The 16,438-nt window shown below is 47.9% G+C and overlaps 1 pseudogene; it reads left to right on the top strand.

Annotated features, from left to right (window-relative positions):
* Positions 1–10,324: 10,324 nt before the first annotated feature.
* Positions 10,325–12,823, top strand: LOC147961500 (uncharacterized; annotated as a pseudogene).
* The last annotated feature ends 3,615 nt before the right edge of the window (positions 12,824–16,438 follow it).

Here is a 16,438-nt window from a genome sequence, read left to right as displayed (position 1 = left end):
TTTCTTTATAGAGAAATACATCAAAAATACATTGATCATCATTGATCTTTTTGTGTATAATCTGAATTGACAATATGAGTCCTCACCGGTTTAGAAACCGGAGAAAACTCATATTTTGGCCACAAATTCTACACATAGAGTTCAATGAAGACCAAGTGGTTGTGATAGTTTGAGAAGTACACCCTCCGTCCCACAATGTAAGACGTTTTTGCAAGATATGTTAGCTTGTAAAAAAACGTCTTATATTATGGGACGGAGGGAGTAACATATTTAAGGTGGTAAAAACGCTGTTAGCGGAGCGAGGTGGGACTAAAAAACCGCTGCAACTAAAAACCTCTAGTACCGGCTTGAGGTAAGAACTGGTACTAAAGGTGCTGGTGGGGCCCCATCCAGACCACGACGTGTTACAGCCTCTTTAGTACCGGTTCGTGGCACGAACCGGTACTATAGGTTCGCCATGAACCAATACTAATTTGCTCCGACCGCCTAGCCATTCGAACCGGCTCTAATGGCAACATTAGTGTCGGGTTTGTTACAAACGGGAACTAATGTGCTTCACATTAGGCCGTTTTTCTACTAGTGTCGGTGCCCATTCTTGCTTCCATGCATGTGTCGCCATTTTTTATCCACATCAGTAGCACACATCAACAGGTGTTTTAATGTCAAATCACATCATCAAGCTAAGTTAGCGATCAAAATTAAAAATAGGCCTCTAGCTTTTCGTTGTCTCTCTTCAGATGCAGGATCTTGTATTGCGAGAAATGTCCTCGCCATGTCTAGTGTGAGACCTTTCTACTCTTTTTAAAATGTTCCTAATGGAATAAAATCTTTTGTTGTTCAATTTTTTTACACATTGATACTATAAATTGAATTCCATGTAGCATCCACGGTCTCTACATTCTCTCTTGAATAGGACTTTCGCCCCGATTTATATATAAATCAACAACCGAATACATGCCAGAACGATACAAGGTGGAGAGGTAGCCCTCTTACAAAGCTGATTCAGAATAATCTGATCACGCACATCACAAGCAACCGTGCTGTTGGAAAAGAACACAAGAGGATATGGGGATAACACCATGCTACGCCCTAGTACGTCTAACCTCCATGACAACGCTACCAAGAGGGATACCGATGCAGCTCTCGTCACTGTCGAGTGCACAATGGACAAAGGTTTTCACTGGCAACCCGAACATAGAGGTGAGCACCATGACACCATCTTCAAGAAGAGAGCGAAGCCCACGGGCGTCACCATCGTCGGTGCCAGAGCGCAGAGCATTCGCCTGGTAACTCCCACATGCCACCACAAGGTCTTCGGGAGAAGCATGACGAGTCTAGATCACCAGATCAGAATCGGGGCACCGCAAGTCAGATTACAAGTCACAGAGTTTAATTACTACATAAACCCTATTTCGGGTTTCTAGCTACATGTGAGGTGTGCTCGGTATATATATAATTTTAGTAAATTCCAGCTTTTACCTTGTTTTGACAATTTTGAACAAAACACCCGCCTTTAGGATATTTTCATCCATTGTACAACATTTTAATGAAACTTATGTCAAATTTTAGCATGTTCTATCAAGTTTTTCCTATGTATCAGAGTACATGAGGGGGGTACCATGTAGGCGGGTAACTTCCGCGGCTGGTTCTCCGCATGCTTTTTGTTTGGGAAAAAGCATAAAATAGTTGGCAGAAACCGGTAAATGTATCCAAGGGGCTATGTAGGGCGCAAGTGAGTTTCAGTAGTCTTTTCTGCCCACAATTAAAATGCTACCGCACTTTCTTTTTTGCAACCGCAAGTCCGCAACAAATACAAATCTTAAAAAGAACAAATACAAACCAGTGAATACTACAACACACAAAAAATAAACATAAAGCAGAAACCATAAAAGTACCTAAAACATCTTTTGCAAAAAAAGACCATGCATATATATATATATATTATATAGGTTCATAAAAATTACAAGGCATCCCAAACATAATGCAAATTACATCAAGAATCCCGCACCACCGAACTACCACTACCGCTAGAATGAGCCGTTGACGCGTTGTTGTTATCGCTGCCCAATTGGTGTTTTTTTGACATTATCGATGACATCCCAGAAGTCTTCTTGAATCCCTATGGATCAACGCCCCAGGAGCTGCAATCATTGCCAATAAACCCTTGAATTAGTTTGAAGCGTTGGAATTTGAAATGTTCTTCATCATGTCTTGATAATTCAGTATAATTCAATTGCCATGGGCCGCGGTTCCCTTAAACTTGTCTGGTGATCGCTGGCATCGCTAACCAGCCATCCCGTACATACAAGCCATGCATAATTTGACGAGGTGTACGTACAAACTATGTCTCGGTTAGAGCATGTACAACCGGGCGCCTCAAACCCTCCTTAAACGCCCGGGCGGACGGTCCGGTCACTGACCGGTCATGAAATGCGAATCAGGTGGGCACCTTAAATGAGCCTCAAATGCCCGGACTGACCGGCACCCCTCATATCCAGCCCAAATATTAGGCGGATATGGGGCGCCCGAGCGCTTCCGCCACGAAGGACCAGACAACACTACCCCACTTCTTCAAATTGCACCAAATCCACCCCCTCGACCTACCAGATCCATTTGATCTCTCCTCTCATCTTCCTCTTCCACGACGCCCGTCTCGCATCTCCGCCGCTACGAGCGTTCCGCAACCATTCCGAGCCTGTGCCGCTAGCACCGGCACAACACTCCGATCTCCCCTCCTCGCCACAGGGGACATCATCACTGGCCCGGACGCCACTGCGCTACGTCTGACAACTCCCGAGCTCCCCCTTGCACTCTATGTGTTCGACACATTGTTTGACCTAGTTTTTTGTGATTTTTTTAGGGAAAACGGTGAATTCATATGCTTCGTCGGACGAGGAGTATGGACCGACGAAGCTTGATCAAATGATTTGAGATAAGTTCTTTGGTTCTTCGGATTCATATGAAGAAATGGACATGATCGTGCTCATGAGCATGCAAAAGGAAATGGACCGGCAAGTGGAGCACATTCTTAACTTCAGTTACTCAATCAAAGGGAGAATGGTGATCAATCGGGATAGGGTGTCCGGAGCACGGCTACTGCAGAAGGACTACTTTGCTCTGAACCCAATTTCCCTGGATGATCTATGGTTTCGTCGCTATTTTCCCGTGCAGAAACCATTGTTTTTGCGCATTGTAGAGGGTGTTTGTGAAGACCATATTCGAACCACGGGGCAGGAAACAAAGCCACTTTGCAATAATGCAGGAAGCATCTAGGAAGGACGTGGAGAGGACATTCAGAGTGCTTCAAGCTCGTAAGGGAATTGTTCGTGGGGCTGCAATGATGTGCGAATCAGAAACTTTGTGGTAGCTCATGACATGTTGTGTTATATTGCACAATATGGTTATCGAGGATGAGGGTGATGGTGTTGCCCAAACAAATGATTTTGGAGCGCCTGGAGAACAGGTTCAAATCCCAGAAGATCAAGATGCAGCTCAGCTTATGAACTTTCTACATATGCATCAGAATCTTTAAGATCGCCATGTGCATGCGCAGCTACTCAATATCTTGTGGAGCATATGTGGACACATAATGGAAACCAAAGAGCTGATGTTTGAGTAGCACACTTAAAATAAATTTTATGTAAATACCATGTATTTTCGGTACCAACATTTGTTATTTACGTGCGACATTGGCATATATGATCGACGTGCATATATTTGCATGAATTTGAGAGTCTAGATTTGAGATATATGAATGCCGGGCACGAGATATGAGGGCCTAACCGGAAGCGTCTTGGGCGTTTCTGGGTGAGTCGACGGAACATATAGAGGGCGGATTTGCCAAGTCCGGCTGTAGATGCTCTTTGGCCAACTCTAATGCATGGCCCCAAACGAACATCTGTTTTCTCTAGATTCGTCCGTTTGAGCAGGACGATGGGGAGGCTTTCGGTCATTTTCCGTATGTGCTGGCCATGCGCCAAACATGCAGACGCATCTCGTCCAGCCTCCTAGAATATTTTGCAAATGAAATTTTGTCACACGTAGTTCATGCCAATGGCCGTAGTTCACGCCGGCAACACAGACAGCAACCGATATACATATGCCAGCCTACAGAAAGATCAACCCGGCAAGTCTCTCACCAAAAACAAAGCCACCGGCCAGCGCCCTTGCCGGCCTTCAAAATGAACCCCAAGTTTTCTCGCCGGCAAAAGCCCAACGGCCGGTACATTTGCCATCCTTCAAAAAGAACGACCATACACCACCGCCGAGCTCACCCTAGTTCATGTTGTGTCGGCTCTCCTTTTGTCGACTCTCGAACCAACTTCGTCTCTTCGGGGACATGTTGGTCAAGTCCACGCTCATGATTACTAGCGCCACCTCTTTTGCTTTGGTGTCGGCATTGGTGGCCTCGATTGCGGGCTTCTTCGTTTGGATGGCCGCCTCAATGTCGAGCTTCCTCATCTTGGAGGCCTCCTCCATCCCGAGCTTCCTCTTCATGGTGGCATCCCTCATGTCAAGCTTCTTCGTTTGGAGCTCCAAGTATATCTTTGTTTGCTCCTCCTTTCCTTGACGCTTCCTCTCGTCCCTCACTTCCTTCGTAGTCATCATGCCTTGCAAAGTTGATTGCAACGCGAAAGATGCTGCATCATGCTTCTCATCAATCTTCGAGTTGGTCTTGCCCTCGGCCTCTTCACATCTCCATCAGCATCCACGGCCACCTTCCCTCCTTTCTTCTTTAGAGCAGCATATTGATCTTTCAACTTGGAGCGATCTTTGATGAGCGACAACCATGTGTGAGAGTGAATGGCTTGTTCTTATGCCGGGCCTTAGAGGCTTCCAGAGATTGGAATGCCTACACAATCAAAGCGAAAGCCACAAATGTAATAGCAAGGACATACGATACGACAAACATAAACATGTTGTAGTGATAAAAGAGGAGAGATCACACCTAGTCGCCCATGCCTACTCACGGGACGTGTTTCAACGCTCTCAAGCGCGGCACAATATTTGTCACATTCTTGTTGAATAAACCCCCATCTTTTTTGGATTGAGTTGATGCCACGGTGCTCGCAAACTTGTAGTGCGCAAACTTCCTCCGTGCATGAAAGGTTTTATGAACTGCCGTACAAAAAACGGATCCTTTTTGCTCGGCAGTGATCTTGGGATCTTGCCCTATCTTTTGTGGCCTTCTCTTTGATCGTGGACAATTCATGGTCGAGCCGCGCGAGCTCCGCCGCCGTGAGCTCCGACCGCGGCTTCTTCGGGGCCTTAGGCCCCTTCTTCTTCGCTGCAGGGCGCGTGGTGGCAGTCGGGTCGCCAGCCATGGAGACAAGAGTGGGGGAGGTGTTTTGGAAAAGGGAGTGAAAGTGGGCACACTATGTCTCCGATGGGCGGGCCAGGGGTGGGCAAGGGCGCGCGTCATGACCGTCTGCGCGTTATCCGTTTAGACGCAAACACGGTCCAAATTTAGACTGAAAATGGATCCATAGCGGATGAAAAACCCATTTGCTCGCATGCGTTGGTTCATGTTTTGTGTCCATTTACCCCCAAGCAAACACAGTGGGACCATTACCCCCAAACGAACACAGCCGGACCATTTGGAGTCATGCGTTGTTGTTGGCCTTATAACTACGTACTGGCTAAGCATGGGAATCGTACGTGGAGGGCCATGCATGGGGCCAGCCGCTACTATTGATCTGAAAGAAGAAATTGATTAACGTCTGCAAGTCCAAACAGGTCGGTAGGTAGGTAGTACGTAGTGTCGTACATTTCTTTTCACGTACCACTTGCATGGTAGGTGGTACACGGTACATTCCAGCATGACAGCACACGTACAGTCAAATGTGCACGATTCTGATGGTCGGATAATTTCAGAACTTCAGATGCACTATGATAAGTTCAGCCACTTCAAGGGATCCATCGACACATAGTCGCAGCAAATTAATTAACCAAGGTGGATCGGACAGTCCGTCATACTGGGTCTACGTACTGTCGACGTACGCGAGTAAAAATCACGTCTGCATCATGCATCATGCATGCCAATTAGAATTACAGTTTTCCTCCGTACAAATTACTTACATCTATATCTAAACAAATCTAAGACAAATGACGGAGGAAATACATACATAGCGTCCATATATGAGCTTGTGTGGCAGCGAAAGAGTACTATATCTCCTCGCAGAAAAAAGAAAAAAAGAAAAAGAAAAGAAAAAGTACTATATCAGTGAGGTGGAGAAATCATGGATTATTGCCAAACTAATCTTCTCCTGGAAACAAGAGGAAATTCTGAAACTTGTATGTACTCGGGTAAAGAAAGACAGGTGATATCTCTGTCTCCACCAGATCAGAGAGCATATCAGATACCACCTGTAAAATATCAGGGGCCCGTAGAAAAAAGGAAGACGAGAAAGCGGACGGCTAGCTAGCAGGGTTAAAATAGTACTCTACGTAGATAAACAATGTTGTGCGCCAGGGTACAATCACTATAGAGATAATTTATCTGAAGTCATCTTTACTCAAAGCGTCCAGTGACACCCACGTCGCCTTGCCGCACACCTAAAATCTACTACTCCAATACCGTAACAGCGTCCTACGTGCAGTGGCACAGGATGGCTAGGATTTTTAAAAAAGAAACGAAGCTGATCAGGACCACCAACCATGCATGTATCTCTACGTTTACGTGTTCCCGCCATAAATAAGCTGTATCGACATGATCCAGATCCGTACTAAGTCCAAGTGGTGGTTGTACACAAATGTTTAGTATAGTGGCGTACGATATGATGTAGGCCTGCCACCTGTCTGTATGCTTTTGTTTCTTTACATTTTTTCGTGGGCTCCACGTAGTAAGAAATGGGTATCATACACCTCCACATGCTACGTACGTACGCGACTGGTGATCGATCTACTTTAGCCAAATTCTACTCCTTTCACTGCTTGGCATCCCTCCATGTTACAGTGAAGAATGAGACTGACACAGCATGCATCTGCATCTGGCTAGGTGGACCTTACCGTCCAAACTTAACATTTACTCCATCTTACTGGAGTGGTATCTAATAAACAAAAACAACTTTCCATTTTTTGGAAAGAGAAATGTAAACGGAAGTGAATGTTTGGCTCCAATATCACATCTTTCTTAACATTGTTCGTTGTCCCTATGGAAGGAAATCCTTGTCATGCTTAGTTTTTTACGAGGTTTTAGCTTGCTGAAGAAAATTGCTATGCCAGCAACAACATAATTTGTCATCTTGGGTGGCATTTTTGTCATGCAAACAAATCTGACATCGTATTTTTTAACACTGTTAAGATGTTATCTCTCATCTAGGAGAAATCATTTTATCTATTTATCAACAATGTAACTCATCAATAATTGTAGGTGATATCACTATAGTACCATTGTATCCAAACCCTCTTATATTCTCCATGCATGTATGTCCGATTCTTTCTGCTCTTGTCTCTCCTAAAATAACAATGCGTGATCCTGATTAACAATGACACCAGCGGATTTGGTCTACTTATAGTAGCGATTAAGCTATGGCTAATCACTATCGTTAAGGTTGACGACAATATCCGGCGGCGAGCGGTAGGTGTTAGAGTTGTGTCGAATATTGTGTACAAGGTAGGTTATAGTTAGACTTATAGTTGTATTGTGTTTAGACAGTATATGTGGTTGTGTCCAAGTAGGACACTTGTATTCTAGGCCTCTCTTATATAGCGGGGTAGACACACGATGTAAGTTATGCCAACATAATAGCATCGAAACGCAGGGGAAGCCGGCGGCATGTGCCGGTGTTCAGGGCGATCGGGTGCGGTATTGTGACGGTGTCACGGGGAGGAGCGCCCGTAGTCAGGCCCCAGGGATGTAGCCATATATCGGTGAACCTCGTTAACAAATTTCGGTGTCGTGCTTGTGTGATTGCTTGGTTTTTGAATGATCGACGGAATGCCTCGGTTGGTGGCAGCCAGGAAGCGTACGCGTGTGAAGGCAGTCCAAGGGACTACAGGAAGTGTACGCGGGATTTGTTTAGGACCAAAAGGGGGACCGAGTCTCCAATGACACGGAGTTAGGCAGGCAAATCAATCGGGGAAATAAATCCATCAAGGGATATGCATCCGTTGGAATTAGCAGGCGGCGTTGACAAGGCAATTGCTAGCATCAGGAAGTTGAGCTGAGATGAGAGTTACCACATGAAGGCCAAAGATTTTAATTTTCTTGGTTTTGCTATAGTAGCATGCAGAGGTTCTGTCCGTGTGCTTGGGGCATCGCGTGGAAAGCTCATATAATGTTTCGGAGGGTCAGTCGTACGAAGAACCATGGCGCCAACGAGTACCAAGGTTGAGGTGAAGAAGTTCACGGAACTGAAAACCTTGGGTTATGACAGACAAGGATGAAAAATTTGTTGACACAACTGGGATGCTTGAGGGCATTGCAGGAAGTCATGTCAGCTAAAATGGAATTATGTGTGATCGATGGAAATTCATGGAAGATGATTTGGGAGCCTCGAGCGTGTCATACAGTCGAACGAGTTCGGCTCGGTCAGACTAGATAGTCTGATGGATCGACGCAAGTCGGTTGGTACAGAAGATGGTGATGTGATCGGCGACGACAACATACGAGCGTGATGCTGATGGTGACCGACTTCTGGCCGTGGAAACACGTGGTGCACATGCCCGAGGCTTGTGCGGCTTCGACAAGACTGCGCGGGATTGATTCAAGGTGGTGTATACACGGAGCTTGAAGTCGATGAGGCGCAGGGGCAGACTGATCATCTACCATGGAGTCATGTTGAAGGTGGAGTTGGAGTCTGACGGAAGACTTCACTCGGTGCTGATTGAGGGGCTACGGCGTAAGACGTCAGAGAGTCGAAGCCTATTTCGGCGGGAAAAGTGAGTGACACGCAGTTCGGACTAGAGCCCAGTGGTCTGATGGAAGCGTGAAACTCGTAATCGGCCGGTGATGATCGATGGTACTCTGCAGTGGGGGTTGAGTGGTGTGGGTTCGCGACCCTTGAGACTTGACCGGGACAGCGGAGGCTCGACGCGATAATGGCGGCGAGGCGTGCGGTATGCACAGGCCATAGAGACGGGCCAAGGCTCTGGTGGTCATACATGTGGTGAGACAACTGCGAATTTGACTCGGGATGACTACAAGCAATGGTGAAATTCCTTCAAGTTTTAGATAGGCGGTCAAGGAAGAGCGGTGATGTTGAGTTCATGTAACTCTTATGTGTGACACCCAATATGTGAGTTGTTCACTTTCACGCAGGTAATTGATTGGTGTGTGATGGCGTTGGACTGATACTCTGAAAGTTGGGAGCACAAACTAGAGTAAGGGGAACTTAGTTTCGCTCGAGCATTGACTCCGGTCAAGAAAAAGAGGGACTACAAGTTGCAGGTGGAGTCACATGGAGTCATTGGAGTAGCAGCGATTCTCATGGGATAAACTCAAGTCCAATGTATATGGAAGTTTGACGCATTGACGAATTCAAGCTGGTGGAGAATATTCGCCAAGGTGGAGTTTGTTAGAGTTGTGTCGAATATCGTGTACAAGGTAGGTTACAGTTGGACTTGTAGTTGTATTGTGTTTAGATAGGATATGGACTCGTGTTCAAGTAGGACACTTGTATTCTAGGCCTCTCTTATAAAGCGAGGTAGACACACGATGTAATCTATGCCAACATAATAGTACCGAAATGCAGGGAAAGCTAGCGGCATGTGCCAGTGTCCAGGGCGATCGGGTGCGGTATTGTGACGGTGTCACGGGAAGGAGCATCCGTAGTCAGACCTTGGAGATGTAGCCATATCGGTGAACATCATTAACAATTTTCGGTGTCATGTTTGTGTGATTTTCTTTAACAGTAGGCGTCAAGCAGCTACGGATAGCAGCAAAAGTCCAAGGCATCGGATACCTTCTTCTTCCCGATCGATATTGGTCCATATAAATTCAGAGCCCGACTCCTGCTCTGCTGCTTCCATATGTTTGTTCCATCTCGCCTTTGGATCATTGCAAGCACTAATGCACGATACTCAAGGATGATTGCTGCACCCTGAAGCAGCCCCATTTAACTATATCGCCTGATATGCTATGTCTGTTTTTTTTGTTTCTTCTTTTGAGAATTCAATAGGCAGCTTAGATCTAGAACATGGGGAGCATCATTAGCCTCAAGCTTTGTTTATGTTGAGAAATAAAAACATGTGATCAATTGTATGAGAAGGATGCCTCCCAGGAGGTGCCTGTTGGAGAAGAGGTGTCTGGCCAACACATCTCTTCACCATGTATATAAGTGGGTCTCCCGCATTGCAATGGAACTAGTGGATCATTTGGACTCTTCATGTGTCTTTTTTTACTTTCACTCTACAACACGTTATCAGCACCGTTGCTCTCCCTTAGAGCATCTAGGCCAATACGGCGAGAAAAGCAGGAGCAATGCCTCGGCATGCTCGTCCATGCCCTGCAAGGAAAATCAATTGGCATGCACGTGCAAGCACTCCGCGATGGTGGCAATGGATTTGTTTCCGGCGGCCGGAAACAGTGACGTGCGCTCCACTGCGGCACGGATTGCTGCAGAATCGACTGCCTAAATTGCTAAAGGCGACGGTTCTATCAGCCTTTGCGGCGACGCCCCCTCGGCCAAAATAACTGGAGCATGGCCGAAGTCCTCACAGAGATGCGTAATCAAATCCATCAAATGGATCGATGGTCATCGGCCTGCATATGCACTCACTAAATTAATGCGCTGATTGATCGATTATGAGCATGTACTAGTTTTGAATGGACGAACTAACCATTGTGTATGCTCGCCTTTGTTGCTGCTGATCGGGACGACGATCCATCGCGGTGGGAGCGCTGCCCCTGACAAGCGGCCTCAGCGTGCAGGCGTCCAGCGACGAGCGATCTGGCGGCCAAACGGCTCATCGTGGCGACCGGCTACGCGTGTGCCTTAACGCGGCGCATTCATCCGTTCAAGAAATTAATCAGGAAAATTTGATTGTCTTCTTCTGATTAAATCAACAGTCTAATGATTGATTGTGTTTTCATGTATGCCCATGCATGCGAGGGCGACTTCACTGAATGGATAAATCGTACTACAAGCAAGATTGAAGGCGGTGATTACGGAGGGGCTGTCGAGGCGAAAAGAGGGCGACGCCCGACGTACCGAGAAACCGGCCTGCCGGCGGACTGCTCTGGCGACCGGAGAAAGGAGTGCGGAGGTGGCGAGGGCGAGAAAGTCTTGGGAGAGAGCGTGGTATCGCTGAGGTTGCGGGAGGCATGGTTACGGGATAGGAAGTTGGAGAAACAGATCGCCATGGATGGGGAGAAGATCGACGAGACCAAATCTGGGATCGGTAGTAGATCACGGTTCATTGATGGGGCCGGTTGGGAAAGAATCAGAGAGAGGATACATGCTACGAGGAGAGATCTGGATCATGGATTAAGTAGGAAAGTTTCTAGGGTTGCGGCCCTGGGATCATCCTGCAAAAAGGATACAGATCCACCTGATAAGTTCAATAAGCCAACAGATCAAGAACATGGGGAAAGCGATCAAACTGAGGGAAAGAGATCATCTATATGGGCAAGAGAATCGCGGGATTCAGATTGGGTGTTGTCCTGTATAAAGATTGGAGATGTGCAGGAAGAAAATCCACAACCTGCGCTCCTCCCCCTCCTGCATCTGCGTGCTCCTTCCTCGTGCGCGCAACCTCCTGGGATGGCGAACAAGGAATCGCGGAAGGACAAGGCCCCCATGGAGGCCGAGGCTGCCTCTGGCCATGCCGGTGGCCGGTCCATGACGGGGGCAATGCTCCGTGGTGACTCCTCCCGTGGTCAGGGGGACAGAGCATCCATGAGAAGGCTTGGAGCAGGCAGCGACATTGTTGCGCCAAGGTTCCCGACTCGCTACGACCCCTGTGGTGTGGGGGTGGTGGAGCTGGATCTGTCAAAGGAGCGAGCAGCAATGAAGTTCCGGTGGGTTGCTGTAGGGCTCTTCTTCTCGCCCCTGCCCTACCGTAACGAAGGGCTCTTTGGTGAGCTCAAGGGTAAGTGGGGCCTCCGTGGAGGCATGGACTACAAGCCCCTGAAGAACAACCGCTTCCTCATCGAGTTCGAGCGGGAAGGTGATCACCGTTTCATCCTCAACAACGGCCCGTGGATGCACCAGGGGGATGCATTCCTCATGGTGACTGTGGACGGCGGCGCCCCACTGGGCGAAGTGGAGGTTGCACACATGCCCATCTGGGTGCGTGTCCACGACGTGCCCCCCATCATGCTGGATGAAGGCATTGCATGGAAGCTCGGAGCAGAACTGGGTGAGGTGTTGGAGGTAGACACAGATAGTAGGGGCAAGATATGGGGGGATTTCATAAGGATCCGAGTTAACCACGATGTATTATGTCTCGTGACACTCCTAGTGGTAAGGTTTTCTCCTTAGAGGTTAAATATGAGAGAGTGCCACGTTTCTGTGGGTTTTGTGGTTTCCTTGGGCATGGCCAACGCGACTGTAAGTTGCCGGAGGACCTCCATGAGATGAGGTTCACGGCAACGATGCGTGCCTCCCCATATAAGAAGAGCAATAGTAGAGGAGGATATGTGGCTCCTGTTGCGAATAGCGCACGCCGCTTCCTTAGCTTTGGAAAAGAGGTGCAGAAAGAGAGGAGCTCATACCAGGAGAGGGCGGGCCGAGGAAAGATCCCGGAAGATATTCTGCTGAATCCACAGGTGCAAGCTGCCATTGCTGCAGTGAGTGCGCTCAGGGTCTCTGACGAGACTGCCCCCATCAGTTCATCTACACCAACCCTGACTAAGGGGGCAGCCAAGGACCAGGGCTAGGACAGGGAGAGGGATGCAGGCAGGCCTACCACCGGAGGCGGGGACACCCAGATGGCTGTGTACAAGCACCCCCATGCCTTAGAGTCCGGTACGAAGAAGGGCCAACCTGAAGAGGCGAAGGAAACAGTGAACGTATCTCAAAGCCAGGAAGGCGAAAACGCCTCCATGAGCAGGATTAAGCTCGGGACGACGCAGGCACTAGGTAATCAGGAACTGGGAGTGGACAAGGCTGCGATGCACGGGAGCGGAGGGACTGAAGATACAAGGGGCGATGGCGAGAAGACCGACGAGCCGCAGTTTCCTCCTGGGTTTGGGCCGTTCCCTCGCTTCACTCCCCAGGAGGCGGTCTGGACGGTGGAAGGCCTGTTTAACCGGAGGGTTATCAACGTCAGCAGGCCAAAGAAGAAGGCTTCGCAGATGAGCTCAATCCTAGGCAAGAGGGGGGACCGGGGCAAGCAGGCCTGCGACGCCCCAACTGTTGCCGTATCTAAAGAGGGACCAGACAAGTTCAGAAAGGTGGGTGGGTCAGGTATGGTGCATGAGGAAATAGTGGACAACAAGGAAGCAGCCGGGTCAGGGGCTCCCGGTGACCTGGTGGGTGCCAACGACGGCGCCCACCAGGAGCCATGACGATCATGAGCTGGAACTGTCGAGGCCTCGGGCAACCTCGAACAGTTCAAGAACTGGTGTATCTTGTACACACACAAAAGCCCAAGCTCGTCTTCATCATCGAAACTCGGCAAAATAACAAGTATGTCTCAAAGCTCAAATGGAGGCTGGGCCTCCGCCATTGTATCACGCAACCCGGTACCAGTAAGGGTGCTGGCATTGCTCTTTTCTATGATGAAAGTGTGGAAATAAAGAAGATTGCCATGGGGACGAGGTATATTGATGTGTTGATCCGTTTAAACCCTCATGGCCCTCAATGGAGGGGCACTTTCATTTATGGGGAGCCGAAAGCACATGAGCGGCATCACATGTGGTCACTGCTGAGTAGAATCAAAGACACAAGCAATCTACCATGGCTCATGACGGGGGATTTCAATGAAACTATGTGGCAGTCAGAGCACTACTCGGTCGCTAAAAGATCAGAAAGGTATATGAGAAACTTCAGTGAGATCTTGTCGTAATGCAACTTGTTTGACTTAGGCTTTAAGGGGCCGGGATTTACCTATAACAATAAACAACAAGGTAACAACAATGGGCGGGCCAGGCTAGACAGATTCGTGGCCTTCCCGTCGTGGTCTGACCTCTTCATGAATGCTTCCGTGGAGCATATTTGCTCATCGCGATCTGATCATCTCCCTATCCTTCTGAGGATGGGCGCCAGGAAGGAATGGAAACTGGTCGAGCAACCTAAACAGAGCATTTTCAGATATGAACAGATGTGGGAAAGGGTTGAATCTCTCCAGCCAACAATTTCTGCGTCTTGGAGCAGGTCTGGTCCGGCGGGAAGCTTACTTATGGTTAAGGAAAAGCTCCAGAACATGCAGAAGGACCTTTCCGTCTGGGCTAAAAAGGACTTTGGATCGGTTACTCGGAAATCAGCGGAGATAAGGATAAAACTGAGCAGAATTTGGGGCTCCACACCGACGGCTACACTTGAAGTAGAAGCCACAAAATTGGCAAAGGAACTTGATGAGCTACTGCTTAGAGAGGAGATCATGTGAAGACAAAGATCCAGAGCGACCTACCTGCGTGAAGGTGATAGAAATACAAAGTGGTTCCATAGGAAAGCTACATGGCGCCAGAAGAAAAACTCCATCTTAAAGCTGCGGGATGACAATGGCAATTGGGTTGAGGACACCAGCGGACTGCATGCGATAGCCAACACATATTTCAGCGACCTATATACAAGTGAGGTTAATACTGACCCTATGGACATTCTGGAGCTAGTCTCAACTAGAGTCAATGGGGATATGAACAGCGAGCTTATAAAGTCATTCTCGGACGAGGAAATCGGTGATGCTCTTTTCCAAATAGGTCCCCTAAAAGCACCTGGGCCGGACGGCTTCCCGGCCCGTTTCTTTCAGCGTAATTGGGGTGATCTTAAGGAAGATGTGATTAGGAGTGTGCAGGGCTTCTTTGTGGACGGAATCATGCCTGAAGGAATTAATGACACGGTGATCGTGCTCATCCCAAAAGGAAAAGACCCCTAGTCGATCAAGGACTACCGCCCGATCAGTTTATGCAATGTTATCTACAAGATAATTTCCAAGTGCCTTGTAAATCGACTACGGCCTATTCTGGATGGGATCATTTTGGAAACCCAAAGTGCCTTCATTCTGGGTAGAATGATTACTGATAATGCTATCATTGCTTTCGAATGTTTCCATAAGATTCAACACGGTAAAAAGGACAAGGACAACTATTGTGCCTACAAGTTGGATTTGGCCAGGGCTTACGACCGGGTTGATTGGGGTTTCCTAAAGGGGATGCTTCTGAAAGTTGGCTTTTGTAATACCTGGACCCAATGGGTGATGCAATGTGTAAAGTCGGTGAGGTTCTCGGTTAAGTGTGATGGAGAGCTTTTGGAGCCGTTTGTTCCCCCCCGTGGCCTGCGTCAAGGAGATCCGTTAAGCCCGTACCTCTTCCTCTTTGTTGCGGATGGCTTGGTGCTCTTGTGGAAGAAGGAGCTGGCGGAAAACAACCTCAATCCTATAAAGATCGCTAGAAATGGCCCAGGTATATCAAATCTCCTCTTTGTAGACGACATCCTGATTTTCTTCAAAGCGGTACCAGAACAAGCTACTACGATCAAGAAAGTGCTAGATACGTTTCAGAAGTGCACCGGTCAGCTTAGTTCAAACAAGTGCTCTCTCCTCTTCAGCGAGAGCTGCCCGCCTGAAAATAGAGATGCGATCAAGAACATTTTGGGTGTGATATCGGCCTCTTTTGAGAGCAAGTACCTTTGCCTGCCAACCCCTGAAGGAAGGATGAATTAGGATCATTTCCAACCAATAATGGATATATTCGCCAAGAGGTGCAGCGATTGGTCGGAGAAATTCATGTCATATGCAGCTAAGGAAGTGCATGTGAAATCTGTCGTGCAGGCCATCCCCACTTTCATCATGAGTGTCTTTATGCTCTCAAAAGGCTTTTGCGATAAGTATGAGAAAATGATCCAGGATTTCTGGTGGGGGACACTGAGGGGCATCGGAAGGTTCATTGGATGTCTTGGGACCGGATGACAAAGCCAAAGAGAGCCGGGGGGATTGGTTTCAGAGATATGCATTTGTTTAACCAAGCCCTCTTGGCCAAACAAGCTTGGAGGCTCTTGCAAAATCCGGATAGCCTTTGTGCGAGAGTCATGAAATCCAAGTACTACCCGAATGGGAGTTTGTTAGATACTGTTTTTGCTAGTGATGCCTCTCTGGTTTGGAGAGCTATAGAATTCGGCTTGGAACTTCTAAAAAAGGGCCTAATTTGGCGGGTGGGAGATGGCAGAAGTATACAAATTCAAAGAGATCAATGGATCCCGAGAAAAGAAGGCCTCATGACGGCTGCTTTCGTGAGAAGATCCCGGCTTAGATGGGTCAACCAACTCATGGAACCAGATGAAAAGACATGGAATGAAACCCTCATCAAGCAAATCTTCCATTCTTTTGATGCTGA

This window comes from Triticum urartu, chromosome 7A, assembly GCF_056163025.1.
Source record: "Triticum urartu cultivar PI428250 chromosome 7A, HENAU_Tu73, whole genome shotgun sequence".
Taxonomy (NCBI): Eukaryota; Viridiplantae; Streptophyta; class Magnoliopsida; order Poales; family Poaceae; genus Triticum; species Triticum urartu.
Note: the sequence above shows the minus strand (reverse complement) of the source record. Positions and strands in the feature narration are given on the sequence as shown.